General features: G+C 48.1%; 1 protein-coding gene across 6 annotated transcripts in view; it reads right to left on the bottom strand.

Annotated features, from left to right (window-relative positions):
- Window positions 1–23,267, bottom strand: part of CACNA2D2 (calcium voltage-gated channel auxiliary subunit alpha2delta 2) — a 587,011-nt gene that overhangs the window by 217,220 nt on the left and 346,524 nt on the right. The window lies entirely within an intron of this gene.

Below are 23,267 nucleotides of genomic sequence, written 5' to 3'. Positions count from 1 at the left end.
GCTCTTCACAAATACTATTGATAAATACATGGGTGCTGCAAACTCAATAGTTTAGGATTTGCCCTATGGGATCAAACCACTAACTAATAAAGCCCAGTCTCCAGTCTCTGATGTTTCGGAGAGGGGTAAAATGATTAGAGCTGGTTGGGAAGTTTTTGACAACAGAGTTTCTCGGAGCCAGGATGGAGTGTCTGGTGAAAGCATGGGAGCACTGCAGGAGGGACTTCTCCTGCTTCTCAGGTGAGTGCCCTGAGGCTCTACAGTCTCTTGCACTCTCTCACTGACCCAATGAATATTTAATTATTTATACAAAGCAGAATAGTTCCAACAGGAGAGATTGAAGAGCCCCAACCCCAGAATAGCCCATAGCCTGGCATCGGTCTAGGGCACTCACCTGGGATAAGAGACCTGCAAGGGAGTGGCCTAGTCACCTGGCTATCCGGGGCTGGGTGGACATGCACGCACTCGCTCTTGTTTTTCATGGAAAATTTGGAAAGATCTTGGTTTTGTCCCATTGAGGAGTGGGAACAGTTCTGAAAACTCAGATTTTTGTGAGATGGGAAAAAGGTTTCCCATCCAGCTCTGGAAATGACCCACAATGAACCTGGATAATTGGAGCTAGTTGCACACATCGCAAAGCAAATCCCCTTCTGTTCCTGCAATGATTGGTCCACTGCTTGTAGCAAGAAAACTGGCTGGCTGCAGGACCTTCGCTTGCCCAATTGCTAATACTACTGGCCACCAAATTATACTGTCCTCTGTTAAATCTAGCTAGAGTGTTGGAGGAGAAGGTAAAAGAAGAATTAGAGAAAGTCTGAGAAGAAGGGAAACTAATCACAAAGTTCCTGGTGAGCTGTTTGATCATTATGAGATGGCATTTCCTATTACATCTCCTGTTATGTCACAGGAAACTGGAGGGGCTGCATGGACTAGGACCGGGATATGGATCTTCCCACTCAAGTCAAATGCAGCCCAGGTTGAGGCGACTTGAAGAGCCTTCAATGGCAATGACTTTAAGGTCCACTGTTCTATTACTTACTGTACTGGGGCCTGAAAATGTGTCCAAGCCCCCTAAAACACCACTGCCCACAAGAGAAAATGTAGCATAGGGGCTGAGCAATGGAACAGGGGACTTCCAGAGAAAAGAAATGCCGAGCTGGCGGGAGGCGCTGCAGGCTAATACAGAAGGCAGCTCAGGTTCTAGGCTATCGCAGCAGGAACCCACCAACGGAGACTCCAGGGCTGCCTCCGGGTAGAGGTATTGGGCACTCCAGGGCAGCAGAGAGAGAAGCAGCTTCCAAGGTAGCACTGCTGGCGATTTCAGGGGTTTATTCAATATTCCTTGGACCGACTGACTGTTAGCAGCAAACAGATTCTTAGAGCTAGACTAGGAGGATTGGGGAAAAGAAGGACCCCTTGTCCTTTTGCAGTTGAACTGCAATAGGAGATGAATGCTGGGCAAAAGTGTAAGTATTACTTGACATACTACTTAAACCAGGAGCTCTTTGGGGTGGGACTGTCTTTGTACAGCACCTAGCACAACAGGGCCTTAGTCCATGACTGGTGTGCCTATGTGCTACCGCAGTACACCTAATAGAAACAAAATGTACAGCACCTAGCACAATGGGGTCCTGGTCCATGACTGGGGCTCCTATGAGCTACTGTAACAAACCTATTATCAACAAAAATGTACAACGCCTAGCACAATGGGGCCCTGGTTCATGACTGGAGCTCTTAGGTATTACCACACATATGCATGCATGCACACAAATAAATAAATAAAGCAGCAGCAGCTGTTTGGGGCAGGGACTGAGGCTTAGCGGAACAACCGGAACTAAGCTGCTGGGTACGACTGCACTATAAATGGTAAATAAAATAATACATGTGTGCTTGGCCTCTCATCCATGAGTTCCCAACGATGGCATCTATGTTCCCCCATCCTCCCTCTCCTAAGGAGGCTTTAAAGCCTGCTTTGGCCTACTCCCTGGGATGATCCAAAGGCTTCAGCTGTTATGAGCAGGCATGTCTTCCCTTCTTTAATACACAGACCCTGTCTGTACATGATGTGTAATGCCATTGGTCATAATCAGAGCAGAACATTAGTGCAAAGGAAAAAGCTACAGTACAAAACACACATGCTATGTCAAGGTCTTTTTACTGCTGTGTGCACCATGAAACTTCAATGACTCTTAGGTGAATTACATACAAGCACAGAAATGTAGGGACCTTGAGAGGTCATCAAGTCCAGCCCCTATGCTGAGGCAGAAGCTAAACCAATGGTTCTCAACCTATTGACCATTGTGGCCGCAGATGTGTGTTATGTGGGCTGCATCCACACAATATATATACTGTCTGTATGGCCCTGAGGATGTCTCTTGGGCCACAGCTGTGTGCCGATTGGGCCACAAATGGCCCGTGGGTTGAGAGCCACTGACCTAGACCATCCTTAACAGGTGTTTGTCCAATCAGTTCTTAAAAACTTCCTATGATGGGGATTCCACAACTTCCTTGGGAAGCGTGTTCTGGAGCTTAAACTACTATTATAAAGTTTTTCCTAATATCTAACCTAAATCTCCCTTGCTTGCAGATTAAGACCATTACCTCTTGTGCTACCTTCAGCAGACATGGAGAACAACTGATCACTGTCCTCTTTATAACAGCCCCCACATATTTGAAGACTTATCAGCCCCGCCTCTCACTCTCAGTCTTCTTTTCTCAAAACCAAACGTGACCATTTTTTAAACCTTTCCTCATAGGTCAGGTTTCTAAACCTTTTATCATTTTTCTTACTCTCCTCTGAACTCTCTCTACTTTGTCCACATCCCCTACGTAGGTGGGGATTGGAGGGCTGGACCCTGACCTACTGAAGCCAGAACATGTTCAGCTCCAGTCAGGATCATGTCCTTAGCAACCGATGCTGAGTGCAACGCCTGATCCATTCATGCGCACCCGTGCAAAGCAATTACTGTCTTAGGGCAACCATCACTGGAGAGAAGGTTTCACAGTGACATTTCCACTCCTCACACACTCAGGCCAAGGGACTCGTCTTCCTTGGTGCTAGAAGGCACCGTAACCCCAGCCTAATGCAGGGGGCATTCATTTCCATCCTCCTTCTCTCAGCCCGGGGGACTCCTTCCCTGGGTGCTGTCACTGCACCTCAGCCTGATGGGAGCACCTCCTGCCGTCACTGGTGACATGTGTCCTTCCTCCCCACTGTGCTACCAGAACACCGCGGACTCAGCTTCTTCGTTTTTTCTTCCAGTAATGCACTCACTTCTCTCTCCTGCCTGGATCTCTCGGCCCTAATTAGAAACGACTTCCTGATGATGCGTGCACACTGGACTCCAGCTGCCTCCACTGACGTGCCCGCAGCTTCTTCTGTAGGGACCATGGCTTGCCTGAAATCCAAACTCCACAAGGGAAAGGTTGCTAAAGCTACACGAGCTCCATAGTTTTGTACACTGCTAAGGTGGACTGAGGCTCCTTGCCCTGCTGCTGATGACAGTGCGTGGGGTTGCTCTGGAAAAGCTCCAGGAAGCTGCTGAAAGAAGGGACCAGCAGCTGTGAGATGAACAGGAAGCAAGGGCTTCCTCAATGCTTCTGATCGCCACCTCTGCTTTGGTGGGTGCTTTCTCCATTCCAAGCTGGAGGGAGGCCTTAGTGATTTAGACACTATGTTGCCCACCCTGAAGGAAGGACTCATTGGAATGTGACAGGTTTCAGAGTAGCAGCCGTGTTAGTCTGTATTCGCAAAAAGAAAAGGAGTACTTGTGGCACCTTAGAGACTAACAAATTTATTTGAGCATAAGCTTTCGTGAGCATCCGATGAAGCTTATGCTCAAATAAATTTGTTAGTCTCTAAGGTGCCACAAGTACTCCTTTTCTTATTGGAATGTGATTTCTTCTCTCTGGGAGGATTGCATGGGCTCTCTCCGTGAGCAGCTAAGGAGCTCCTACACCAGCCACCAGGGATGTGCCTGTGGGCCCTTCCAAGGTGAGCTAGATGCAGCTGACTACTGGCTCCTCCCCTTTTGCGCTATGCTTCTGCAAGGATCACAGCCAGCTGAGAAGCCTGTGTTCCAAATGAGGATCGTCGAACTGCAGGATGGTCCCAAGTCCACAGCAGGGCAGCTAGGGCTGGCTTGCATTTGAATGCCCTGGTTGGTCTTCTGCCCTTGGTGCTCAGCCTTCCACAGCATTCTTTACTCAACCACAAAGGCAGAACTTTGGATCTGGATCTGAATTCTGCAACTCGAGCCCCTCTCTCATATGAGATCCTACTGCAGCTCCACAGCTGTTCAAGGAACTAGCTGTTGAAAGTCTATGACTTTATTATGGAGGAGGTCAGACCAGATGATCACAAATGGCTCCTTCTGGCCTTAGAATGTACAACTTTATGAGCAGTGCTGGCAAAACTGGCAGTAGGGGATGGGGAAATACAGATGAACGCAGGAGGATGAATCAGTTAACTTTGCAAAGAGCTATGAAATATCAAAGATGCTCTGCACAGGTGGTAATTTGATGGTCCAAGCAAAAGAGGAGTAAGGGGGTTTAAAAGGCATCCAGCTCTGCCATGGGTTTATTCACCGCCGCACAGTTTGCCAGCAACTCCAGATAAGAAGCAGCACTGAGACACTGAGCATGTGGGAAGCCCGGGAAAAAAGGAAGGAAAATTGCAGTGCTAGTATCTCCTGTCCTGCAAATGGCCCCACTGTGTTTAACTGTGACCAGCAGCAAAGAGGAAGCAACAAAGGCGCTGCCTGCTATTGCTGGCTGCAAAACACAGAGAGGTTGGATGGCCCATCCGCTCCGCTGCGCTGACTCATTTGCAAGAAGGACATAAAGGAAGACGGCAAAAAAATAAAGCTACCTTCTGTAATTGTTATAGGTACATTTTGCACCTGTCACTAGTCTGAGCAAAGTGGCAAACAGAGGACTGAAACCTGGTAAACAGCAATGCAGCACGCACTCCGGAATGACAGCAGCCGACTCTCCAGCTGTCCGGGAATATCTATGCAGAGGAGGGGAAGTGAGTGGGCTGACCCACGCTTCACAGAGATCTGCTGCTGTGGTTAAGGCAGGGGCTCGGTGCTGTGAAGGCGTTTATGTGTTGCATGCATAGATAATACTGCATTTCGGATTTGCATGTTGAAACAGAAACACTCCCGCTAAGAGCATAGGCAGGAAGGGGGATGTGCCCAGCCTCAGGGCACTATCCAGGAAATATGCTCCCCCAGGGAGCTCTCAGGATGCACCCAAAAGACAGACACACCTGTAATGGGAGATGAGAACAAATCAATGGAGAAGAACTCAGGGAAAAAGTGAGCAATTGCAAAGTGGACTAATAAACTTGATATTGGCTTGCTGGCCCACTTCCAAACTGGGAGTTTTCCTCCTCTCTCTTTACCTCCAACATTCTGGGTGTATCTTTATATACTTACCAGGTAGGGAGATGCGCATGCACACACGCCTGAGAGATCTTCCAGAGATTTTCCACGCTACATCTCATCCCCAGAGACATTTTTTTTTCTGGGAAGTTTGGTAAAGAAAGTCAGACCTGAAGGTTTAAAGTGATGTTGTTTGGAAAATGTCCCTGAAATGCGCTTTTAAAAAATTATTCTAACTTTTCCTTTTTGCTCTTCTTTCTAAACTAGCTTGGCCTAGAAACTTTGCCGAGCTTCGTAACATCTGCAAGGGCTGAGCTTCTGCAGACCTCACACTCAATGCCATGCAAACTTTTGGAGCACAGAAAGCAAGAGGGAAGTTTGCTACCAAAAAAAGCTTTAGAGCTCATATGGGAAGCGTGCAGCCCAGGAGTCTACGTGATTGGGGACTCATTACTGAGAAGAATAGACAGGCCTGTAACAAGAGCTGATCCAGAGAACAGAAGGGTGTGCTGTCTGCCGGGTGCTAAGATAGGGGATGTGGACCTGAGGCTGAAGAGGACCCTAACGGGAGCGGGAAAGAATCCATTGATTATCCTTCAGGTGGGAACAAATGATACAGCTAGATTCTCACTGGAACATATCAAGGGAGACTACGCCAGGCTGGGGAAGATGCTGAATGAAATCGAGGCTCAGGTGATCTTCAGTGGGATTCTGCCTATTCCTAGAGAAGGGCAACAAAGGTGTGACAAGATTATGATGCTCAACACATGTCTCAGGCAGTGGTGCTATAAGGAGGGCTTTGGGATGTATGGTCACTGGGAAGCATTCATGGACAGAGGACTGTTCTCTCGGGATGGACTTCACCTGAGTAAGGAGGGAAATAGACTTCTAGGATGGAGGATAGCACAACTGATCAGGAGAGCTTTACACTAGGAATTCGGGGGAGATGGTTGGGAGATGTCCAGGTAATCTCCATGCCAGATTTTCTTTTTGAGAGGGAAGAAAATGAAGTAAGAAAGGATACAGCCGTGGGTAGGAGAATGGACATAAGACGGAAGGGCAGTGTACATACCAATCTAGTAGGTGATACTGGTGGTAGAATGTCTGTGCCCAATCGGGTAAAGAATGTGAGCAAAGACAAAAAGCAAAAATTAAGATGTTTGTACACTAATGCGAGGAGCCGTGGTAACAAAATGGAGGAACTACTGGTGCAGGAAGTGAAACCAGATATCATAGGGATACAGAAACATGGTGGAATAGTCGTCATGACCGGACTACAGCTATTGAAGGGCATGTGCTGTTTAGGAAAGACCGAAATAAAGGTAAAGCTGGTGGAGCAGCACTGCATGTCAATGATGAGGTAGACGGTAAAGAGATAAGAAGCGATGGAATGGATAAGACAGAGTCTGTCTGGGCAAAAATCACATTGGGGAAGAAAGCGACTAGAGCCTCCCCTGGGATAGTGCTCGGGGTGCGCTATAGACGGCCAGGATCCGATCTGGATATGGATAGAGACCTCTTTAATGCTTTTAAAGAAGTAAATACTAACGGGAATTGTGTGATCATGGGAGACTTTAACTTCCCAGATATAGACTGGAGGACAAGTGCTAGGAATAATAATAGGGCTCAGATTTTCCTGGATGCGATAGCTGATGGATTCCTTCACCAAGCAGTTGCTGAACCGACAAGAGGGGATGCCATTTTTTATTTGGTTTTGGTGAGCAGTGAAGACCTCATAGAAGAAATGGTTGTAGGGGACAACCTTGGTTCGAGCGATCATGAGCTAATTCAGTTCAAACTAAATGGAAGGACAAACAAAAACAGATCTCTGACTAGGGTTTTTGATTTCAAAAGAGCTAACTTTAAAAAATTAAGGAAATTAGTTAGGGAAGTGGATTGGACTGAAAAACTTGTGGATCTAAAGGCAGAGGAGGCCTGGAATTACTTCAAGTCAAAGCTGCAGAAGCTAACGGAAACCTGCATCCCAAGAAAGGGGAAAAAATTCATCGGCAGGAGTTGTAGACCAAGCTGGATGAGCAAGCATCTCAGAGAAGTGATTAAGAAAAAGCAGAAAGCCTACAAGGAGTGAAAGATGGGAGGGATTAGCAAGGAAAGCTACCTTACTGAGGTCAGAACGTGTAGGGATAAAGTGAAAAAGGCCAAAAGCCATGTAGAGTTGGACCTTGCAAAGGGAATTAAAACCAATAGTAAAAGGTTCTATAGCCATATAAATAAGAAGAAAACAAAGAAAGACGAAGTGGGACCACTAAACACTGAGGATGGAGTGGAGGTTAAGGATAATCGAGGCATGGCCCAACATCTAAACAAATACTTTGCCTCAGTCTTTAATGAGGCTAATGAGCTTAGGGATAATGGTAGGACGACAAATGGGAATGAGGATATGGAGGTAGATATTACCACATCCGAGGTAGAAGCCAAACTCAAACATCTTAGTGGGACTAAACTGGGGGGCCTGGATAATCTTCATCGAAGAATATTAAAGGAACTGGCACATGAAATTGTAAACCCATTAGCAAGAATTTTTAATCAATCTGTAAACTCAGGGGTTGTACCGTATGACTGGAGAATTGCTAACATAGTTCCTATTTTTAAGAAAGGTAAAAAAAGCAATCCGGGTAACTACAGGCCTCTTAAGTAGTATGGAAAAATTTTTGAAGGAGAATCTAGTTAAAGACATTGAGGTCAACTGTAATTAGGACAAAATACAACATGGCTTTACAAAAGGTAGATCGTGTCAAACCAACCTAGTCTCCTTCTTTGAGAAGATAACAGATTTTTTAGACAAAGGGAACACAGTGGATCTAATTTACTACAATTTCAGTAAGGAATCTGATTCAGTTCCACATGGAGAATTATTAGCTAAATTGGAAAAGATGGGGATCAGTATGAAAACTGAAAGGTGGATAAGGAACTAGTTAAAGGGGAGACTACAGCAGGTCACACTGAAAGGTGAACTGTCAGGCTGGAAGGAGGTTACTAGTGAGGTTCTCAAGGATTGGTTTTGGGATCGATCTTATTTAATCTTTTTATTACTGACCTTGGCACGAAAAGTGGGAATGTGCTAATAAAGTCTGCAGATGACACAAAGCTGGGAGGTATTGCCAATACAGAGAAGGACCGGGATAGCATACAGGAAGATCTTGTAAACTGGAGTAATAGTAACAGGATGAAATTTAATAGTGAAAAGTGAAAGGTCACACATTTAGGGATTAATAACAAAAAATTCTGTTATAAACTGGGGATGCATCACTTGGAAGTAGCAGAGGAGGAGAAGGACCTCGGAGTATTGGTTGACCACAGGATGACTATGAGCTGCCAATATGATATGGCTGTGAAAAAAGCTAACGTGGTTTTCGCATGCATCAGGCGAGGTATTTCCAGTAGAGATAAGCAGGTGTTAGTACCGTTATACAAGGCATTGGTGAGACCTCATCTGGAATATTGTGTGCAGTTCTGTTCTCCCATGTTTAAGAAGGATGAATTCAAACTGGAACAGGTACCGAGAAGGGCTACTAGGATGATCCGAGGAATGGAAAACCTGTCTTATGAGACTCCAAGACCTTGGCTTGTTTAGCCGAGAAGAGATATGACTGCTCTCTATAAATATATCAGAGGGATAAATACCATGGCGGGAGAAAAATTATTTAAGCTCAGTACCAATGTGGACACAAGAACAAATAGATATAAACTGGCCATCAGGAAGTTTAGACTTGAAATTAGATGAAGGTTTCTAACCATCAGAAGAATGAAGTTCTGGAACAGCCTTCCAAGGGAAGCAGTGGGGGCAAAAGACATATCTGGCTTCAAGACTAAGCTTGATAAGTTTATGAAGGAGATGATATGATGGGATAGCCTAATTTTGGCAATTAATTGATCTTTGACTATTAGCCGTAGATATGCCCGATGGTTTGTGATGGGATGTTAGATGGGGTGGGATCTGAGTTACTACAGAGAATTCTTTCCTGGGTGTCTGGCTGGTGAGTCTTGCCAACATGCTCAGGGTTTAGCTGATCGCCATATTTGGGGTCGGGAAGGAATTTTCCTCCAGGGCAGATTGGCAGAGGCCCTGGGGGGTTTTCACCTTCCTCTGCAGCAGGGGGCATGGGTCACTTGCTGGAGGATTCTCTGCACCTTGAAGTCTTTAAACCACGATTTAAGGACTTCATAGCTCAGACATAAGTTAGGGGTTTGTTACAGGAGTGGGTGGGTGAGATTCTGTGGCCTGCATTGTGCAGGAGGTCGGACTAGATGATCATAATGGTCCCTTCTGACCTTAAAATCTGTGATTCTATGATTAGGCACAAGGGCAAACCAAGGCAGCAGCTAGAGTGACTCAGCTGCAGGACCCAGCCTCTGTTTCCAACCTGGCTACCCATGGCATGACAATCCAGCCACGCACATGGACTTTGGACCACTTCTCCTTGAGCGAGGGGTTAATCTCCTAGGCAGGGGGTTTGGGGAATGGGAGGTGGGAATAGGCAGCTAGCATGACTATTTTGTTGTGGGTAAGATCAAGCTTCATCAGCAAAGAGACTCAAGGAACCCCATACATAGTTGGGCCAGAGCCTCCATTTGTGTAAGTCATCGTACCTCTATTGACATCCCTTTACGTCAGAATAGAAATGTTTCAGTGGCTCCTAGTGCTCAGCCCATCCCCTCATGTGATCCCCTCTGAAATCCCCAGAGCAGTTCCCCTTCCGGGCCCTTCTGGCTGCAGAGAAACAGTTGTTTAGGAACAGCACAGGAGCACATTATGAAAGCAGCAGAAACCAGCAGTGTGAGGAGAGGGGCAGGGAGAGGATCCCCTGGGGTTGTTGTCCCGTAGGGTGGATCCAAAGCCAGGGTGGAGGGCGTGACGATGCCTGAAGGTCACTCCAAATGACACTGCTGCAATCAAGCCCTTTGGAAAAAAAAGTGCTGGCATGTGGTTTAATATAAAAAACCCTAGAAAAGAGAAACTTTCCATGCAGGGATCATGGTTCTGACTGATTGCCCAGCTGATGATTGCTGGAAACAGCCTACCAACCGCTTTCACTCCTGCTCTTGTTTCATTTTCCCCTGAACCTCCATAGCAACCCATCTGCAGTGAGTGACTCTAATGTTTAATGGTCCTGCCATTAGCACTAATGCATTCCAAACACTCAGCATCTGCCGTCGCGCATTCAGATGGAAACACAAAAATAACCACACTTGGCGCAATCTGTCATAAACTCCAGCTTGAGGTTACAAAATGATACACTGGGAGAGAGGAGAGTGGTGTGGCCAAAATTAACAAGTCACTTGGTAAAACAAGTAAAGGAGGAAAAGCCGCAGTGTAACTATCGAGCAAGGGAAAGGGGAAGGGTGGGTAAGCCTCAGGCAGAGCTGCCCAGAGACCCGGCAGCAAGGAGTCACTCTCCAAGGGGCTGATTTAATTGTCCCTTGTGCATGCCAGCTAAATGTAAACAAACCTGGGATACAAATTGGGGCAATAAAACCCTTCCTTCTCTCCAGTGGCGTTATTTGAAGATAAGCACTTGTGGCACATGCAGGTACTAATGAAGAAGACGAGAAATTTTATAGCCTGAGACAGGGAGGCATTCATTGTGAATTACCGTTCAGTGCCTCTCCAGATGCTCTAAATTGCCACCTCCAACTCTGCAGACTGATTCCATGCTGCAGTTAAATCAGTGGGATTTTCCCCCCGGAGGAGGATTCGGTCGCTGTACTATATATTTTTTTAAAGCAGGCATGATGGTGTAATAAATGAGGGGCGGGGGTAGCTCCCTTTTATGGACCCAGCCAGCCAGTTAGCTATAATATCCCTCTTAGTAGCTGTTCTAGACTTGCTTTACCTGTAAAGGGTTAAAAATCACTGCTACGCACAGGTAAAAGGAAGTGAGTGGGCACCTGGTCAAAAGAGCTACTTTTGAAGGCTAGAACTTTTTGAAATTGAAACAAGACTCCCCATTTGTCTGTCTGTCTGTTGTTCTAGGGCAGAGGCAGACAGGGCTGGAACTATGCTGTAAGAAGGTTGGGGCCAGGTATGAAAAATCATCGGTATCATACCTAGAAAATACTCATTTGAAACCTCTGATATGTAAGTAGATGAGGGAATGTCTAGGAAGACGCGATCAGGTTTATCTCCTTTTATTTCTTTATGGCTTGTGGACTCCTCTGTGCTAACCCCAAATGCTTTTGTTTTGCTTGTAACCTTTAAGCTGGCCCTCAAGAAAGTTATTCTTGATGCTTAATCCTTGTGGGTTTTTTTTAATATCTAGCAATAGCTTGAGTTTCCAGATGTATTTTCTTTCTTTTTGTTTTTAATAAAATTTACCTTTTTTAAGAATAGGATTGGATTTTTGTGTCCTAAGAGGTTTGTGCACATGTTGTTTAATTAGCTGGTGGCAACAGCTGATTTCCTTTGGTTTTCTTTCTCAGCTCTTCCCCGGAGGGGGGTGAAAGGGCTTGAGGTTACCCCACAGGAAGGAATTCCCAAGTGTGTCTTCCTGGGTTCTCAAAGGGATCTTGCACTTGGGTGGTGGCAGCATTTACCCATCCAAGGTCAGAGAAAAGCTGTAACCTTGGAAGTTTAATACAAACCTGAAGTGGCCAGTATTAATTTTTAGAATCCTTGAGGGTCCCCACCTTCTGCACTCGAAGTGCCAGAGTGGGGAATCAGCCTTGACAGATGGCCTGTATACAACACAGAACACAAACATGCAGAAGCAGTTAGGAGCTTAGAATGTGTGTCTCCACAATCTTCTGAGTGGGCAGTGCCGGTATTCAGAGAAAGTTAGCCAGCCCTTGACCCCTCGGTGGCACCAGTCAACCACCCTAATGAAACATTGTGAAGTCCAACGAACGGAGGCATCTCCTCAGTAACTGCAGGAGAACAAAAGGCCACCCAAAGGTGCAGAGAGTGCATATGCGAAACCTGGGCAGGAGGATACTTCTACCTGGAAAACCTCTGATTTAATTATTTTTAAGGTTTTCAAAGGAAAAGAAGAAAAGTAGAGGAGAGTTCATTTTGAACCCAAACTAGCACAAGCTGTTGCTGTGCAAACTTTCTCTCCGGAGCCCTCCTCATCCACTAGCCCGACTATTCCATTTCTGAATCCCACATACACAGCTCTGCCCATGCACCACAATCCTGACCAACTGCCTTCCCTGTACCCCAATCACCTCCCCATCAGCCAGGATCTGCCTACACACCATTGTCCTGACCTGCAACCCACTGCTAGTCCTGACCGAGACTCTGCCCATGCACACCTCTGCCAATTTCCCTCCAACCTGAGCGGCAGCTTCTGCTCCATTGTGAGCAAAGACTGTTGAATATGGCAGTTGGTCCTGCTGTAACACCGCAGACATCAGCACAGTTGTACCCTTACACTCAGCTGAACTTGCCCCAGTCTTAAAGAACCACAGCAGCCTTGGAGAAGTCAATAACTTGTGTATCTCCCACTTGTGCTCCTCTGTGCAGCAACACAAAAGACTTCCCACTAATTCCCAGGCAGCAAGGTGACAATGGGACTCCACTGGTACAGTCTAACCGAACCTCTATGCCAAGTCTCCATTTCCATCAAGGGGTCTGGTATATGGAGAGCATTAAGGTTATACAGTTAAGCAACACAAACTCAGGAAGTACCAGAGCTAAAATAGGGCACACATCCCCTTAACTCTGCCCCCCTGTGCATGTTTTTTGTAACAGTCTGATCGCATGACCATGCTTTCTGTCATATAATACAAAATATCTTAATATTTTGCTACAGCCTTAGACATGTCACATATAGCATCATGCAGTACTGTGTACACCAGTCAGAGTCCATGACACTCATTTAGATAGAAGATACATGCCCTGCTTCAGTCTCTCTCTCTCTCACACACACACACAGAGGGCAGGAGCTTTTATGCTGGAGCTAGAGCACAACAAGCAATGAACTAGGACAGAGCAGATCTTGGCTCCTAGAGCCATCTCTATGGAACACAAATGGCACAGATTAAATGATCATCCCCACTAACAGATGTTTACTGCTTCACATTATACAGATGCAGAAAATGAGATTAAAACCTGGCCAGAAATGCTAGGACAAGCCATTTATGTAATCGTTCCTTTCTTTCCTAGGCTTTTAATAAGCACACAGTCGCCACTGATGCAGTAGATACATTGCACGCTCTCACTTTGGTGGGTTGCACGAGGAGCGATTCTGCCCGCAGTGCATGGGGTGTGCTGTGAAGAGCAGGGACAGCCGCTCGACCGTCCCACCTATCCAAGAGAACAGCACTGGGCAGGCCTAATAAAACAGCTGTGTTCTGGAGCAGTTCGCCAGTGCACATCAGTTCCGGGTGGCTCATTCCTAATTACCTGCATCTTGATTAAGTGGTTGCAAATGGTCCTGTTAAAAACATTTTCTTAAAGAAGTGGATTTCAGAAGCGCTTGTGGCAAAATAAACCAATGGCCACTCACACCCCACCCCGTTTTGTTTTGTGTATATTGAGGTTGTTGTTCGCCTCTGGGTCACTGGTTTAAATCTGGCTCAAGATGGTACGGACGGCAGCAGTCACCCCCATCTGCAGGCGAGCACCAGTGCTGCAGGTACCAGTCTGCAGCACATTTATGGACTGCTCCTGCCCCAACCACTGGGCTCTATAGGAACCAGCAAGCTCAGTCTGCATCCCACGGGAGCTAGGAGTCTGCCACTCTCCAATCTACACGCTGCCATCACTCAGTACAAACTGGCTCGTGTGGCTGCACTGCAAGACAAGAGGTCAGAGACCAGGCTGCCACCAGAGTTCCTGAGGACAGGAGCAAAGCACTGATAAAAGCATTCGCAGCTCAGAAGAATAATGACCCGACAGGAGAAACAACAGGAAACTTGTCTTTTCCCATCCGACACTACGAACAATATTGATTTTGAGTTGAGGCCATCTCTGTTCTTCCTCCTGGGGAAGGAGCTTTAAGAATGGTGGCCTAAAATTAAACCCCTTCCTGCACCAAGGAGAGCACGGCTGCTATCGGCCAAAGGGAGCGACTGTTCATCCAACTTCAGCGTACAACCTCCATGGCAGCTGCCGTTGAGCAAGTGTCTTGGTAGTGGGTGAAATGGGGCCTGATTTGCATTAGAGCTACCCATAGCCAGCCACACCCCGCCTCCACTACAGCTAGTTATACCTATCTATCAATAGCTACACACACACACAGCACTGTAGCTGGCTATAGCCATGTATACAATCACCCACATTCGGCAGGGTCCAGAGCACTGAGAGGTGCTGTTTTTTCTCCCCATGCATTGGAGGGGGCCTGCAGAGGGAGGGAAGGGCACTGGAGCCATCCTAAATCTCCTGCAAAAGCATTGGCCCTCCTGGGTGCTGACAGCACATCTGCTTATTAGTCCCATAGATTCATAGATGCCAAGGCCAGAAGGGTCCATCGCGATCGCCTAGTCTGACCTCCTGGATGAGACAGGCCAGAGACCTGCCCTGGACTCATTCCTGTCTGAAGTAGAGCAGACCGTTTAGAAACACATCCAATCTCCCATGATGGAGAATCCACCATTCAATCCCTTTCCAGTGCCAGTCTGAGGTTCTCCAGAATGACTTGGGAGGTGGGCGGGGGGGGGCAGCTCTCAGCCCTGGAACCCAGATTTCCCTTCGAGTTCCCAGGGAAGGGCCCTCTCTCAGACTGTGACAGCAGTCCCTGTGGAGGCAGCCCCACCTCCTTCAGGGACCCCAGGACATGGCTGGCAGACAGCAGGGGCAGCACTAGCAGTAAGAGAATTTCACAATCACTGAAGCTAGTTAAAGATGGAGGCAGAAGGTGGTGGGAAGGGGGGGGTAATGGAGGAAGCAAGAGGGAGACAGGACACTGAAGAAGGGAGAGGAGCATAGGGAAGAGGGGAGAGCATTAGAGAGATTCCCTCCTTGCTTCTGTCCCTCTTTCCAAATGCAATTCAGTCTGGGCCCAGCAGACACAATGATGTAGGGAGTAGCATAAGTCCATGGGGCAAGATCACACACAACCAGCCCTGGTTTGTGCACGCAGAGGTGGAAGGAGCCCAAACCCCACTACAGAACCTGACAGATGGGAGCTGAGCCTCAGCAGCCCAATCCCCCTTCCCTCCAGCCCCAAGGAATCCTCTCGGTTTTGGGGTTCCATAGATTTATGGGAGTCCTGGCTGGGGGCAGCTGCCTTGTGCTCTAGAAACACATCTCCCCATTCCTGAGAAACTGGGGAGGCAGAGGCCATGTGTGGGCTGGCAGGTAGGGGATGGAGGGCACAGGAAGCAGTGCAGAAGGGCCTGTGCTCCATGAGAATTCCCAGCCCACTGGAGGTGTCCTTGGACTTCCCCCATGGATCCTGGGCTGTCTGTCACACCCTCTGCTCACTCCCAGGGCCGGCGAACCCCACCCCTCGCCCTCCAGCAGATGGCTCACAAACTCTGCCGGGGCAAACTCACATGTCTTAGCCTTCCCCAAGCTCCTCTTTCTGTGCCAAGTTAGACACGATGCCCTACCCTCCATAGCTACTCCCAGAGCCCCAACACCATCCCACTGTGTCTCTCAGCCAGGAGCTCCCACCCCACGCACCATGGGCCTTTCTTATAGATCCTTTCGGGGGGGCTTCCCTCCCCAGCAGCTGAGAAGGGCTGCGTACAGAGAAGTATGGGGCTGAGAGCCTGGAGGTTACTTGGCTCACCTCCCTTTCAGCTCCTCAGGAGAAGCAGCAGCCTGGTTGCCCGGACACCTTAAAGCACCTCCGTCATGCGCTGGGAGCCAGAGAAGACAGGTTGGCCTCAGAGCCATGAGTCTTTCAGGTACCTGAGCTGGCCTAGAGGGCTATTGGGGACCAGGGTGTGCTGGGCCAGGAGCACACTCAGCCGCAGGGGCGGGGAGATACCCCCTCCAGCCTGCAGTCAGACAGGTATCAATGGGCCATCTGGAGCATGGCAGAAAGAGGCACTGGAGACCCCATAGGGTTGGGGAGGAGTGGGTAATGAAGACCCCCTCCATATGAGATACTCAAAGAAAACACAATGCACATAGGATCGCCTGTTGAAAGGCATCTCCTGCGGTGCAGCGCAGACATGGCAGAAACAATGCACTGTAGTGGGGATTTCAATCCATTGCTCAGCAGGACACCTCTTCAACTAAGCCCGAGTGACAGTTTTTGTATTCCCCCTTCCCCGCCCCACCAATTGCTGCTGATTATGTCTGTCTCTGCCTGAGAGATAGGCCTGAGTCTCAGAGATCTGGCCTGACTCCAGAGCAAAACTCCTCTGTCTCTGAGGGGTGTTCAGGTGCAGGTTTCCGGTTCTGTCTTCTCATCTCCAATCTCCACAGAGACGTAGTCCTGACCGGTCAACGCATGGCTCCTCTGCTGGATTCAGGGGGTGACCTCACAATCCTGTGTCTATGGCATCACCTGCCAGCACGACTGAAATGACTGTGATGCAATGCACATTACGTGATGGCATCAGAGAATGAAGCAGGCAGCAGGAGGTGAAGGGCTGTGCTTGGAGGCACGTATCTCAGCCATCTGCAGTGAGAATAGGAGTGGGACTGATGGAAAGACACAGGGCAATTTAATGGGGAACTGGAGAATTACATATGCCAGTGTGAAGTAGGGGTGTTAGGGCTCTTTAAAAGTCCCAGCAAGCAGGTTTTACTGGGTCAGTGACTATGCCAAGCACCTCCCTGTGAAGCTGACAGCTGTGTGCCCTTCCCATGACAGTGTGTGCTGACTCAGTGCCACGGCATCTGAAGCTTTGTTACATCCTTGTTGCCAAGCAGAGCCAGCCTCAGAGGTATCCCAATCTGGGGACAGATCAAGGTGGAAGGGGCAACCCCCAGTGTGTCAGGGCTCATTTGCCTCCCATGACACAAGTTTGCTGCTCACTGCCATGCCTGCTGATTTGAGTCAGCCGCTGCCTGCTGTCGCTGCCTAAGAAGTGGCTCTGTTTCGCAGTACAGAACAGCACTGCGGCTGGCCTCAGGGCTTCCAGCTCTCACGCTCCAGTGACGTTAATGAAGGCAGCGGAGCTTCTCCTGCAGGAGCTGGAGCTCAGAGCAAGGCAATTCGGAGTCCTTGCTGGAGCGACCTTGGATCTCTGTGATGGTGCCTGCCTTCCAAAGAGACAAGGCAAGAACATGTGTCCATTGGCATATACCCTGTGGATTGCAAAGGTGACATCCTGACGCTTTTGGTTGTTTATGGCAGAGACTGGAGTGCAGCTAAAAGCAGCCTCACTTGCATCTCCAACTCAAGTGGAGGGCACTGTCTAAGCTTGCTCAGAGCACATGAAGCTCTGGGCCCTCTTTGTTCCCAGTACATCCTAATTAGCCAACGGCAGCTGCCACAGTATGTTCGTTGCAGCTCGATGAGATGCCAAAGCCACTACAGAAGGAGAATGCTGTGGCCTCTGCACAGCAGGGGCTACTAGTCCAGCTGCAAACCTGCAAATAAGAGTTCCAGCAGGAGTGCAAATATCACCTGGTTTCCTGCTGGATCCTGGGAGCGTGTTAACCCCTGGGAGATTGCAGGCACGCCACAGACAAAGTGCTACAATCCTGGGAAGAAAAGTCCAGGGTGTCCAAATGGGGACAGATGTGCACAATACCTTACAGCATTTCCTGCTGGGCTTTAAGGAAAACAGAAGGGAATAGTATTTCAAGCAGGCTTGCTGAGCGTCCCACAGAACAGGACAAGTATGAAACTATAAAGAACAAAGCCACTAGCAAAAGGAAGGGAGGGTATTACCCATTTGGGGCAAACCTTGCTTTATGAAGAATGCCAACTTGGGTATCTCTGTAAGACATCATCTAATGCAGCGATTCAGAAACAAGAGAAATACACATGCTGCTTCCTAAATGGAAATGGGGCAGGAATAAACTCTACCTGTCCCTGAAGTACCTGCCACACAGCTGCCTACAACTTCCTGTCGTAACAGCCCTGAAACCCAGAAGTTGGAGTTCCCCATTAGCAGGTCAGTGTGTGTTTGTGGGAGCACCCGTGGCTGAAAAGTTCTGCTCATGGAAGCTAGGGAGGGCTCACACCTCCCTTTTGTGCGCTGCTCCTCTGAGCTGTTCTGCTGATCGTTGGCCTGAGGTTGTGTTTTGTGATGCTGGTGTCCTGAGTTTTGTTGGATGAGATGCAGCCAAACACGAGAGCATCCTCCCAGGTGCCTGCTCTAGAAGCAGCCTTCTCCTTGAATAACCTCAGCCCCGAGTGTTGGCTACTGTAGGCAGCAAGATCTAACCCATGGGGCAGCTGTGTGTTCTCTGAAATGGCTTCAGAGGAGCCAGATGCATGTCTCTGCTTGCTCCAGAGCTTCACTCCAATGTATTGTCCATCTTGGCTAAGGAGACAGGGCTGAAGGAAAAATTAGAGCTGTACAGCCCATGAAGTTTGAGAGTGGAAACTGAGCACAGGAGAACCTTCAAACCACAAGTAGTGCATCCGAGGAATTAAAGACTTAGCTCCCCCACCCCCCTCAGTTTATTTAATCTAGAATGGCCTGCTCTCTAGGAGACAGAAGCCTCCAAACAACCAAATAAACCCAGAAACAGTTGCGCATTAGGCACTGACCAGGGAACTATCTGGAGATGAGGTGACAGGACTACTGTTAAGATTGGCTTCTTGGGATAGAAGAGGTATCAGATTCCTGAAGCGATGGGTCCAGCCTGCAGATTTCAGATCCAGATCTTCCACCCAAAGGGCGTTCAGAGCTGGGATTTTGGTTCAGACCATTCTCCAGATCCCAGACCCTTCCCCTACCAGGATCTGACATTGTGAAGAATAAACACCTTGTACATGAAGAGTAATTTTTCATTTGGACAAGGACGAAGAATGGGCACTAAGGAAAACGAAAAAAGAAAACAGCGCAAGAGGCAGATGTGGGTAGATACAGAAGGAAAACGAAAAAAGAAAACAGCGCAAGAGGCAGATGTGGGTAGATACAGAATGGCAGCCAAAGATTCGTTCTTTCAAAAGATGACTGATCAGACAGGTGGTGCTTGACATACCTGTTCATTTAAGTTTACTTTAAGGAATTCAGCATTTGTTCTTTGAAATCACAACAGACTTTGGAAACCAAATCTCCTGCCAAAGGAAGAACTACCCCACCCCCAGCGCGACTTGGTTAAAAATCCCTTTTCACTGGATGTTCAGATCTGACCTGGGATCGATTGTCTCATGACTGAGAAGTCTAATACAATACTGTGGTCTGTTGTGTTTGCTCAATTGTTGATGCACAGCTAGAGATCCCCTCCCAAGATTTAAAATATTTACAATCTGAGAGACATGACAGCAGCCACCACAGATATAAGGGCCACTCCTGCTCCTACCAAAGTCAGTGGCAAAGCCACCATTGGCTCCACCAGGAGATGACCAGCCTCACTGTTTCTAGGGCTAGTTCCCCAGAATTTTTTTGTTTCCAGATGTTGAGTTTCACTGGCAGCTCCTCCTCCACCACCTTTGTTAGGAATTTTCAATCCCTTACTGATATGGGAGAGGAGGGTTTCATGGTTAACTACATTACAGCTGTGACTCCAAAGGCCGACTGAGATCAGGGCCCCCTTCTGCCATGTGCTGCACCAGACCAGAGACCGCTTCTGCCTGGAAGAGTTGACCCTGCAGACAGGCAAAGTGCGGAAGGGGAAAGAGAGGGACAGATAAAGGAAACAGCTTGCCCAAAGTCACGCTGCAGGTCAGTGGAACAATGCAGAACAGCACTCAGATCTCCTGATTCCCAGTCCAATTCCATAACCATTGGACCACTCTGTCTGGGACCCACTGGAGCCGAGATTCTGTGAGCAAGCAAGCATCTGTGCAGACTTTACTAAACCAGTGCATGCTTCTTAACCAGGATGCAACTGTGACCAGCCCGCTCACCTTCTCTGGCCCCACAGATGTTGAGGTGAACGATCATTAGATCAAAAACACAGTTCAGATTTCCCAGGCTCTTGGGTTTGGTATCCCAGAATTCAGTGGGGCCTCCAGATCGATGACATCTGCAACACATGACTAAGCAACAAATTCCAAGGCTGCCACTCCTGCATATTTTATACACAGCTATAGAGTGGCTTTATTTTTAATATTTATTTAAAGTCCTTATGACATGAGGGCTCATCTGTAGGGCCCTACCCAATTCACGGCCATGAAAAACATGTCATGGACCGTGAAATCACGTCTAACCCTGTGAAATCTGGTCTTTTGTGTGCTTTTACCCTGTACTAGACAGATTTCATGGTGGAGGTCAGCATTTCTCACATTGGGGGTCCTGACCCAAAAGGGAGTTGCAGGGGGGGTCACAAGGTTATTTTAGGGGGTCGCGGTATTGCCACCCTCACTTCTCTGCTGCCTTCAAAGCTGGGTGGCCAGAGAGCAGTGGCTGTTGGCCTGCCACCCAGCTCTGAAGGCAGTGCCCCGTGAGCAGAGGTGCAGAAGTAAGGGTGGGCAATACCATATTATGCCATCCTCACTTCTACGCTGCAGCTGGTGGTAGCTCTGCCTTCAGAGCTGGGCTCCCGGTCTTTACAGCTGGGCTCCCGGCCAGCAACTGCCGCTCTCCAGCTGCCCAGCTCTGAAGGCAGTGCCATTGCCAGCAGCAGCGCAGAAGTGAAGGTAGCAGTACCCCCCCTACAATAACCTTGCATCGCCTCCCCCCTACAGTTCCTGTCTGAGCCAGGACCCCTACAATTACAACGCCCTGAAATTTCAGGTTTAAATATCTGAAATCGTGAAATTTACATTTTTAAAAACCCTATGACCATGACATTGATCAAAATGGACTGAATTTGGTAGGACTCTACTCATCTGGGATGGGTGGGGCCAGACAAGTGAAAGAGATCAACGCTATAGCATAGGCAGGACCAGAGCAGGACTCCTGGGGAATATGGAATGTAAACAGATCACAATTTAAATGAAAACATTCTAATACAACTTTAAGTTATAAACCCATTGAAAAATATGCCCCCTCTGTCCTGCCCTATGGCCAAGTGCCTTGCACTGATTTTGTGCTACCCTGCTCAATAGCTGAGCACTGAGTACTGGTCATTTCACTGTCCTGTCCCCCCACTCACTGCCTGGCGTTCTAATGCAGTCAACCTGACAGCGGGTCTCTCTTCCAAGAGCCACCATGTGCATCCCCAGATTTTCCTCATCCAGGCAGCTGACAATGTCCCCGATCCTCTAGCTCAGCATTTCCTGAATGTCTGATGAGAGACAACTCCTGGTGCTATGAGAACCTGAGCTGTGCAGTGTAGGAGGATCATGGGAAGCAAGCAAATGAGGACAGACCAAGAGAGGCAGTAGCTATAGCCGCACAGATACCAATTTCCATCATGAGTTGGTCAAGTGGCAAACTGAACGCAGCTGGCTCCTCCCTCCTGCTTCATTCTTCTATTGCATGGGCCAAATTCTGCTCCTCAGAGGTCAATGTATGGACCAATGTATGGGTATCTAAGAGCTAGATTTGGCCTCAGGTCTTACTCTCATCTACCCCACATCTTTGCAATTCCTTCCTTATTTCTGTCTCCAAGCCCAGTCTCCACAATGGAGCTTTTGTCATGCCACAGGACACCTCCTCTGCACACCCCCCCCCATTCCACATCCCTCTTTGCAAACTATGCTCTGGCCACTTCCTCTTGCAAACAGCACGCACTAGATCTCCACAACACATATGTGCTGTGCTATGAGAGACTTTAACAATGCTCAGAGAGTTCAACCCCTGCTCCTTAGAAATGGAGATGGCCAGTTCGTTCCATTGAGATAATACTAACACCTCCTAGCTCTTCTCTAGTGCTTTTCATGCACAGATCTCAAAATGCTCCCAAAGGAGGAGATCCTTATCCCCATTTTACCGATGGGGGGAGTTTGGCCATATCTGGCTGCCAGGCCACCAGCACAACCAAAAACACAGAGGTGACAGGAACCTGCCGGAGACACAGCCTGGGCCAATATCTTTTTGACAGTGCAAGAGGTGGTTTCTCTGGGCTGGTTTCTCATGCTAGCTGGGGTTACTCATGGAGTAAGGTACTCCTCAAAGTGAGGAATGGTGGCACAATCTGGGGGTTGGTCTCTCAGAGGGTTTTTTTCCAGAATCCATTTGTGCTGAAAGGAAAACAACCATTTCTTCCTTCTGTATTATTGTTATAATTTGATACATTTCCAGGCAGAATCCTTCAGATTCCTGCTGCGCTTTATCACTGACATAATTACAAAGTCAAATGCAATCATTAAAACCACATTTTCCCTGCACCAGCCTCAATTACTCCTTCCCCCAGAATCAAACCCAAATCAGGCAACAGAAAAATAGGCACACAAGCATGTGTGTGCGCATCTGTCGTCATTTAACACAAGACCCCGCTACTGCACCAAGCACGCCCCTCCCAATAGGGTCCCTGATGACCATGCAGATGACTTGTCTACTGAGATGGCGAAGATGTAAATTCTCTAGGGAGCTCTCCACAGGAACTCAATACCAAAGTGTTTAACCATTAGCTTGACCTTCACCTTCTGCCTTCTGACTGCTCTTATTACCTGCATGCACAGACAGAAGCAACGCTGGAAACGAGCTCAAAATTACTTCATTCACTTTCATTAGGGCTGGCAGGCAGCAGGGACAGAAGATGAGGAACAGGGCAACTGTGTATGAACTTGCAGAGATGAACAGAGTGACGGGGACACAGCTTGCTTTAAAAATCACAGTGCGAGTGAGGGAGTGGGCAGAAAGAGAGAGAGAGACAGTGGAGAATGAAAAGCTAGCAGATGGGGAGAAGGGGGGGGGGGAGAAAAACCACAAAGACTGAGATAAAGCCAAGAAAGAAAGAACTGGAAGGGCAAATTCTGTCTCAAATGATTCCTACAGAACTCCAGTGGT

Source organism: Lepidochelys kempii, chromosome 7 (genome assembly GCF_965140265.1).
Source record: "Lepidochelys kempii isolate rLepKem1 chromosome 7, rLepKem1.hap2, whole genome shotgun sequence".
Lineage (NCBI taxonomy): Eukaryota > Metazoa > Chordata > Testudines > Cheloniidae > Lepidochelys > Lepidochelys kempii.
The sequence above is the reverse complement of the archived record's forward strand: the minus strand, read 5'-3'. Positions and strand labels throughout refer to the sequence as shown.